At 39.7% G+C, this 8,529-nt stretch overlaps 1 protein-coding gene across 1 annotated transcript in view; it reads right to left on the bottom strand.

The window, feature by feature from the left end:
• HAS2 (hyaluronan synthase 2) overlaps positions 1-7,672 on the bottom strand; it is a 39,100-nt gene extending 31,428 nt beyond the window's left edge. Inside the window, exon 1 of the mRNA XM_003760357.2 lies at positions 7,067-7,672. The gene's annotated coding sequence lies outside the window, so the exon portion shown is untranslated. The remainder of the gene's footprint in view (positions 1-7,066) is intronic.
• Positions 7,673-8,529: the final 857 nt, after the last annotated feature.

Genomic DNA, 8,529 nt, shown 5'->3' on the forward strand with positions numbered 1-8,529 from the left:
TGAAGACTCAATAAGGACTTGCTTTCTTGATTTAACTACAGGACATCTGAGGTAAAGGTAATGAAGTTGCAGATGTGTAGTGCAGGTTGTGCAAGGTGCAAGGAGAAGGAAGAATTAAATCATATCAAAGCAGTCCTAACAAGTTCCCAGTAGAAGTGTTGTCCCTCATATAGCTGCTAGACCTCCTGGGTATGGCCATTCAGGGTCATGTTTGTCCACTAGGAGCTACACAGAAAGAATTGTCAACAAACAAGTCTGACTGAATGGAATGGGAGGACTGTCTAAGGTAACTTTACGCATCAGAGGAAGATAAGGCAGAACTTGTGAGGAAGCAGGAAGCCTTCTATGTCTAGGCTTTTCCTAAGTACTCAAATTGAGACATTTTGTGGTTGATGAAGACAGATGTTGAGTAAAGGATATGAACTTCTGTTGGGAGCCGGCACTAATCTACAGCCACATAAGGCCAACCTTGAATAGGTTGAATCTCCTAATCGCATCATACCAAAGACTTCCTGAATAGGAATCTCCTAATCACATCCTAACTTTGAATAGGCAGATATCTTGGCATCCCCTAATCACATCATAGAGCTTCCTGCCACCAGAAACATCTGAGCAGCTCATCCTTGGGCGGGATACCAACCCTTTGTCATGGACCCCCACCCTGTACTGTGTTTGTACAACCCTGCCTTCTTTTCTACTGCTATATATATCTGTACTATTGCACCCATTAAAATGAGGCTTGATCAGAATGATTTGACTTGCCTCCATTTCCCCTCTCTCTTGCCCTTATCTCTTTTCTTCCGGGGTCCACACACTCTGCCTCGGGGGCCGAGGCAAACTTCAGTAACCTACAAGTTACCTAGATTCTATATTTAATTAAGGCTTTTTTGAGCAAAGGAAAGGAGAAAATCATATGATTGCTTTAGAACAGTTAGACAATTTGTGGTTACAAAACAAAGGAAGAGAGGAAATGGGCTACCTGCCTCCTTACATAAATCCTACTGGGGAGGGGGATAGGCAGCTTTCAAAATGGATACAATTTAAGATCATCATTCACTAGTACATGACTCTTGATGATCCCATTTGGATTTTTCTTGGCAAAGATTCTGGGCTGGCTTTTCCACTTCCCTCTCTAGCTTATTTTACCAGATGAGGAAACTGAGGCAAACAGAGTTAAATGATTTTCCCAGGATGACACAGCTTATGAGTGTCTGAGGCCAGATTTGAAATTAGGAAGATAGGCTTTCTAAATCTAGGCCTGGTACAACATTCATTATACCACTTGGCTGCCCCTTTTTATGCCTACACACGAACATACATGGATATAGATAGGTAAATAGGTAGACAGATATAGATATAGATATGCATACATGCATTTATGAGATCCCTTCCATCTCTACATGTACAGGTGAGGAACCTGAAGCAAAGTGATTTCTTTACTACTGGAAGCTCCTATTGAGGAATTTTCTATCAGTGCAGATGGATACCTGCACTGTAAATTCTTGTCTTAGAGAGTTACCTAGTGACATTGAGAGGTTAAATGATTTGCCACATGTCAGAATGGAGAATTCAATACAGATCTTCCCAACTTCAAGCCAGCTTTCTCTCCTTCCCACCCTTCTTCTTTTTCTATCTCTCTCTTTCTCTCCACATGTGTGTTTCTGTTTCTCATTCCATACATATTTAAATTAGTTTATACTATGTGTATATGTACAAATATAAGTATGTATATAACACAGCTAATAGCTCATATTGCTATCACAGTAATGTTTGCTTTTGTAATCTTGGAGAAATATTTACATAGATATCAATATATGTCTATGTCTATGCATACATATAGATGACATACATAATATATTAAAATTTGTAAATTGTTTAATATACATGACCTCATTTGAGCATTAGGAAGATGAGTCTTCCTAATTCCAGGTCCGGCACTTTATTTATCATTATTTATGACCTACAGGCGTTATTGTCTTGATGTTTATAAATAGGAAAATTGAGGGTTAGAAAGGTGAAGTGAACTAGAAAGGAGGTTGCTCAAGTCAGGTCAGGTTAGATCTGGATAATGTCCTGAGGAAAGGCAGAGAGAGTTGTATGGAACATTAAACAATTCACAATTTCTCCGGTTGTTTTAATGTATAAAATATTGCTAATAACCCCAAAGGATTGTTGTGAAGGAATGTGATTTGTTTGTAAACCTTAAAGTTTTATGTACATGTAAGCATATAACTACTGCCACTACTACCAATTACCATTACCAGCAGCAGCAGCACCACCACCACCACCACCACCATCACTACTATTACAACTACTATGATTACTACTACTACTACTACTACTACTATTACTACTATTACTATCACCATCATCACTTCCATTACTGCTAGGTCAGAAGATTCCTTTGCAAACTTCTGGAGTAGAAGGAAATATGCGGTGGACATATATACTGATGCAGCTTGAAAACTGGCTCCTGTTGGCCAGACAATGGATGAGATCTCAGGTTCCTTATTGCCTAATGTTTTCTCTTATCTATTTGAGAATTTTCAAAGGGAATCCTGTCCTTTAACATTATAAATAAGATTTCAGTATTTCAGTGACTGGCTATTAAATGAACCCAGTTTTTGTTTTACTAATGCCTCTATATACTTCAAATCACATTGTTAATATCTCTGACATTAACTAATTGTTTCTCTCTGTGCAAGTCATTTAACTTTGCTTCAGGTTCCTCATCTGTACATGTAGAGCTGGAAGGGATCTCATAAATCATTTAATCCAATCTCCTCTTTTAGCACCTGATAAAAACAACAACTGAGGCTCATGGAAAATTGCAGTTAATTGCTGCAATGGATAACACACTGGACCTAGAGGAAAGAAGACTTGAAATCAAATCTTGCCTCAGCTATGTGACTCTGGGAAAAAATACTTAACCTCTTCTTCACTTTGTCAAATATGCCACCTATAAAATGGAGATAATAGCACCTACTTCCCATGTGAAGATAAAGTGAGATAATATTTATAAAACACCTTTCAAAACTTAGTGTTATCTATGTAAATATTAGTTATAATCATCATCATCATTATTAATATTACCTTAAATTTCCAGGTCACATAGATAAGTAATAAAGAGATAGTACTTTAAGGTTTACAAAGTACTTTATATGTATGGGTCAGCTAGGTGGCACAGTATATGTACCTTGCAATAGTTCTATAAAATAGGAGTTATTCTCTCCATTTATAACTTACTCAGGATCACACAGCTATTATGTGATTAAGATGGCATTAGAAAAAGAGCCACTTTTTGGTTACAGAGCAAGGATTTAAAACCAGTTCTTTTGATAGGGGAAAACTTTGGTCCAATGAAATAAAATAAGTATTGGCTCTGAAATCAGAGAAATGGGATTCAAATTTTGTCTTTTATCATTCACTATGCCATCTATGAAATTAAGGGGGAGAGGAGAGAAATTGACTAGGTAACCTCTGAGGTTCCTCCTTCCTCTGAATCTATAGCTCTATTATGCTAAAGGATCTAGGTCCACATCATGTCTCTGTAGCTGATTACCTGTGGGACCTGGACCAAATTATAACCTTTCTGGGTCTCAGTTTCCAAAACTGTAAAATGAGGAGTATTTTGCTTTTTGAGTAACTATACTATATTAACTTCTGGCTCTTAGTCTATGATCTTATGAGTTCCTCCAAATGCAGTTCTCTTTTCCCTAAAGGATGATGGATAGGAATTTGTTGAAGTTTAGTTGCTTCTGGTCTTGTTTGACTTTTTGTGACCCCCATTTGAGGTTTTCTTGGCAAAGATATGGGGCAGTTTTGCCATTTCCTTCTCCAGCTCATTCTACAGATGAGGAAACCAAGGCAAATCTATTTAAGTGACTTGACCAGGATCATACTGATAGTAAATATCTGAGGACAGATTTGAACTCAAGAAAAGAGTCTTGCTGAAACTAGGTCCAGCTCCCTATACATACCTCACTTGACTGTCCTACCTATAAAATGAGATAAAGGATATGAAATGCTTTGCAAACTTCAAGTTCATATACAAATATAATCTAACTTTATTCACAGGATAATATTATAGTTCAAATTGTGGTTTATTTTTGTAGCGAAGGTATCAGAATGCATCACCCTGAGACAAAGTATTTCAAAGGAAATAATACTTCACAAGCTGGAAGAGACATTGAGAAAGGTATTCCAATTCCAATCCCTTCATTTTACAGAGAAAGTAAGGTAAAAATAGAGTAGAATGCTTTTTCTAGTCACACAGCTAATTAGAGACAAATACTGATTCAGGATTGAGACATGAATGCTTTGCCTTTGAATTTTTTTTCCATTGCTTTAACCAAAGGATTTTCATAACAAGGATTCTTTTATTGTTATCATTAGACATATACTATGATGGACATATTTCTCTCTGTGTGTGTATGTGTGTGTGTGTGCACTTTTTAATGCTAACTTATTTTAATAATGCATATTGCATAATGTATATATTTTTATTAGTGCATGCTAATGATGAATATACATATCTTCATCTATTAAAGGATTAAAGGAAAACTACTGGGGAAATCTATTGAGTCAAAGGTTACTTTGCATGGATAACTACAATTCTTGAAGCACAGAACTTTTTTTCTGTGGGTTATCTTGTGAGTTTCTTTGGGACATTGAGCCTCCCTAACCCAACAACAACAACAAAAAGACATGAAGTAGACTTGTGAACATTTAAATCAGGAGACTTTCAAAAATAAGAAATTATTTGATTGATTCTTTAGTGCAAAATTTGAAGTAAAATTTAAATGATTTAAAAATTATATGCAGCCATCACCATTCACTTCCCCCCCCCCCCCCTTTTTTTAAAGTTTGCATTCTAGCTGGCTGAAGCTTACATTGAACTTATTTTAAAAGATGACATTTGTAACTGAAATTTTTGGCTTGGGTTTGTCTTGAATCTAGAATGCTTTAATCTTAAAAGGGTCATTTGAAAATCATAATCTCTATTAATACCTTCAAAGATACTCTCTATGACTTTAAGGCAGACTGAAACCTTAGATACAGTCTTGAAATGGAAATTGGAAGTTATTCTCTCGAAAGCTAAGCTAAAAGAAACTTAACTGCATTTCAAGTAAAGGAAATTCTCTAAAATTTTAGAACCCAGTCTCTTCTACTTTTTGAGAAGCGTCTTTTCACTCAGCCAACTCTGGGAAAGCCCCTTTTACCCAATCGGGAACCTTCAGATCTATTGTGTCACATCTCTCCCCCACCCCCCATGTGACGTCAAAGGCATTCCCTGCCCTGCCACGTGGGTTTTGTAGGGGAAGGGGAATATCTGAGATTTGAGTTTCCCTATTCGCTCGCAGCTGCTGGGAGACACCACCGACTATTGCTCAGCATCCAGCTCTGTGGGGAATTGAAAGGAGAGGAAGAGCTGAGGATTCTCCACACCTACCCCAAAGGCTCCAAATTTTAGACTTGGTCGGCAGCCTAAACCCTGTCCCTTAGCCCGGGAGGCATTCCATGGCGCACCTATTTCTCAGTCAGGGCATTTGAGATGGGGTAGTTGGCAACCTCAGTAGTGTAACATGAGCCAGCCTTCTTAAGCCCTCCTCCCATCTCCCTTCTCCACCCAGTCACAGCCCCTTCTCTCAAGCCCTAATTATCTTTTCAGCGCGACTTCCCCTCGGGGTCGTTTCTGGGCTCCAAGAAAGTCTCTTAACGCTCACACAAACCCACTTTTCAGACCCGCCCTCCTGCTTCTAGGGACGCCTTTTGGAGAGCGCTCTCCTCTTAATGAGGCTGGGCGGGAACCAGCGTGACGAATTCAGTTTTAAGGTGTGGATAAATCCCGACTCAGTCTCACAATCTTGCTCCCATGTCCACCCCCGCTACCCCCAGGGCTGGTGCCCTCTGCTTCTTTCCCAAATCCCGAGCCCCAACAATTCCCGCAACCGCCAAACCGTGGAGTATCAGAGAGCGAACTAGACCACGGAGTTCAGTTTATACGGAGGTGGGTTGTCTTCTGGAAGCTGCCTCCACGACTTTCCCTGAAGCTGGTCTTCTTCCTCCCCTCTTCCCCAACCCCCCAATCAAGACTTGATCTCTGGACACAGTGGGATGTTCTAAGGACGGACCCAATTAACTGAGAGGCGTCGGCCCAGCCAGCTAGTTCATCCTCCCACCTCCTCCTTTCTCTCTAAGGGTGCTTAGCCAGATGTGCATTAGCAGAAAGAACAGATGCTCCAAAAGAAAGTTACACAGAAAAGGACTGAGTCCCCGCGCTCTAAAGCCGGGAAGAGGTTTGATGTAGAGCTTGTGAGGGAGGATAGTCTAGGGGAAGGAGAGTGGGAGTGGCTGCGTCCCCGCCGGGTCGCGCATTACCGCGAACATACGAGGTGGCACTAGGGCCCTCCCTCGCTGGGATCCCTTCTCCTTCGAGAGAAGGACCAAGATTTCTTAACCCTTTATTTTCCGCTAAGAAAAGAGGTGAGCGTAGCAAGAAGAGAACTAATGACAGAGTTAAGATATTTGTCGATGTACAGATACGTGAGAGGAGTAGGTGAAATGAAAAGACAATGGGATGAGAGAAAAAGCTGTCAATGGGTGCTTTTCTCTCTTCCTGGGATTTTTGATTTTCTAAACTGTAAGCCATTGCAAAGCTCCCATGAGGCAAAGATAGGAAACTCCATCCTGAGACATGCAGTGCTCTTACATTCTCTCTCTCTCTCTCTCTCTCTCTCTCTCTCTCTCTCTCTCTCTCTCTCTTTCCCTCCTTCTCTCCCTCCCTTTTTTCTCTCACCTGCATGCACCTCCATAAAAAGGGAATTTATCTAAGGGAGCTCAGATTTAGTGGGGAAAGAAAAGATGATTTGCTCAACCTAAAATGCACTTTTAAAAAAGTTACCTGAAATTTTCTATTGATTATAACCTTTGAAACTCCAACTTTTTCTTAAGGATATTTTAAAAATAAATATGCAAATATCTCTATACATGCATATCTTTCTGCCTATCTCTGTTTTATTTCAGACCCGTCCTATGCACTGAAATGCCACCATAAATAACTTACCTTGTTCAGCTTTTGGTCATAAAGGTCTTCTTCAGCCTGCTGTGTGGTCCCAAAGTGTTGGTAGTGAGCAGTTCCCAAAATTGAGGTAATACGAGATCAGATGAATTTGAGACGACCGGCCAAAAAAATTAAAAAAATAAAAAATAACATTAAAAAGAGGGGTTCTGTGAAAATCCTAAGATGGACTGTTCTTCCCACTTTTAGTGGATATTGTAATTATTATTTTCTGTACTTATTTAAATTCAGAGTCGGGTCTCAAAGTCTCGACGTATAATGTTTGTGCCCTTGAAATAAATTACTAATTTTCCCCCTCTTTCTCCCGGCTCTATATATGAGAAAGTGTCCTTTCAGTTTCAAAAGCTGCTCTCATGAAGAGTCAGCAGAAGTCTTCCCAAGATGTGCAGCATCAGGAGAAAGTCTTCTTTGGCTGATGCCGACCAGTTCAAGTCCCTAGTTCAATGAGCTTCTCAGAGTAGGGGCTGGGTAATTTTTTCCAGACGTCTTGACTTTTTCTTTCCTGCTATTGCCTTTCTGCCTTCTCCAACTTAAGGGGGTCTTTAAACAAGTGAGACTTGCTGGTTGTTTTAATAGGGCGGACGATGGGGGTGGGGGTGAGGGGAGTGGAGAAAGGAGGTGTGTTGGGGGAGGGCGGGTGGGGAAGGGAGGGGAGGGAAGAAAGAGAAGGGAAGAAGGGAATGAGGAAGGGAGGAAGGAGAGAAGGAGAGAGAAGGAGGAGGAGAGAGAGAGGAGAGGGGAGAGAGAGAGAGAGAGATTCACAGAAAGTCACTTTCTTAGTTTTGGGGCTAGTTCAAACGCCAATGAATTTTTTTTTTAATTTAATTGCAAAAGTTTGCAAAAAAAAAAAAATGCTATACACACATATTAGCACAATTTGATTTCCTCTTCATGTACAATAATCTGAATTTTTTTTTTTTTAAAGCACATTTTAGCAGTTTCTGAACTTCATGGACCATTTCTGTATGGTATTTTACGGGGAGGGGGGGTGGAAGAAGAGGGGAATGATACCATTCACAGATTTCGGCTGAATTGAATGGGAGATACATATACATATATATGTGTATATATACACACACATACATATACGTATAGACAACATATCTATATATTTGTGCTTATATATGCACATATAAATTTATCTTTGTATTTATAACTTATATGTTAAGGGTCAGAAGGTAAGGAAGTGGCAAGAAACTTTTAATACCAAGCCTCGTATTTCTGTCTGCTTCTCCCTCAGTCTCCCCTTACCCCCACACTGCACTCCCCAGCCCCATTTCTTTCCCCTGATAGATACTAAATTCGGCATGAGGAAAAGTCCCTCCCCCTTTCCGGAATTAGCGGAGTTGAGCGGGTTAAGAAAGTCATAATTATGATAAACTAAGTACAATACACTTTGTTAAATCTCGCCTTCTCTCGGAGTAAAAATGTTAAAACAGAGTGTTTTT

The sequence above is a fragment of the Sarcophilus harrisii genome, chromosome 1 (genome assembly GCF_902635505.1).
Source record: "Sarcophilus harrisii chromosome 1, mSarHar1.11, whole genome shotgun sequence".
NCBI lineage: Eukaryota > Metazoa > Chordata > Mammalia > Dasyuromorphia > Dasyuridae > Sarcophilus > Sarcophilus harrisii.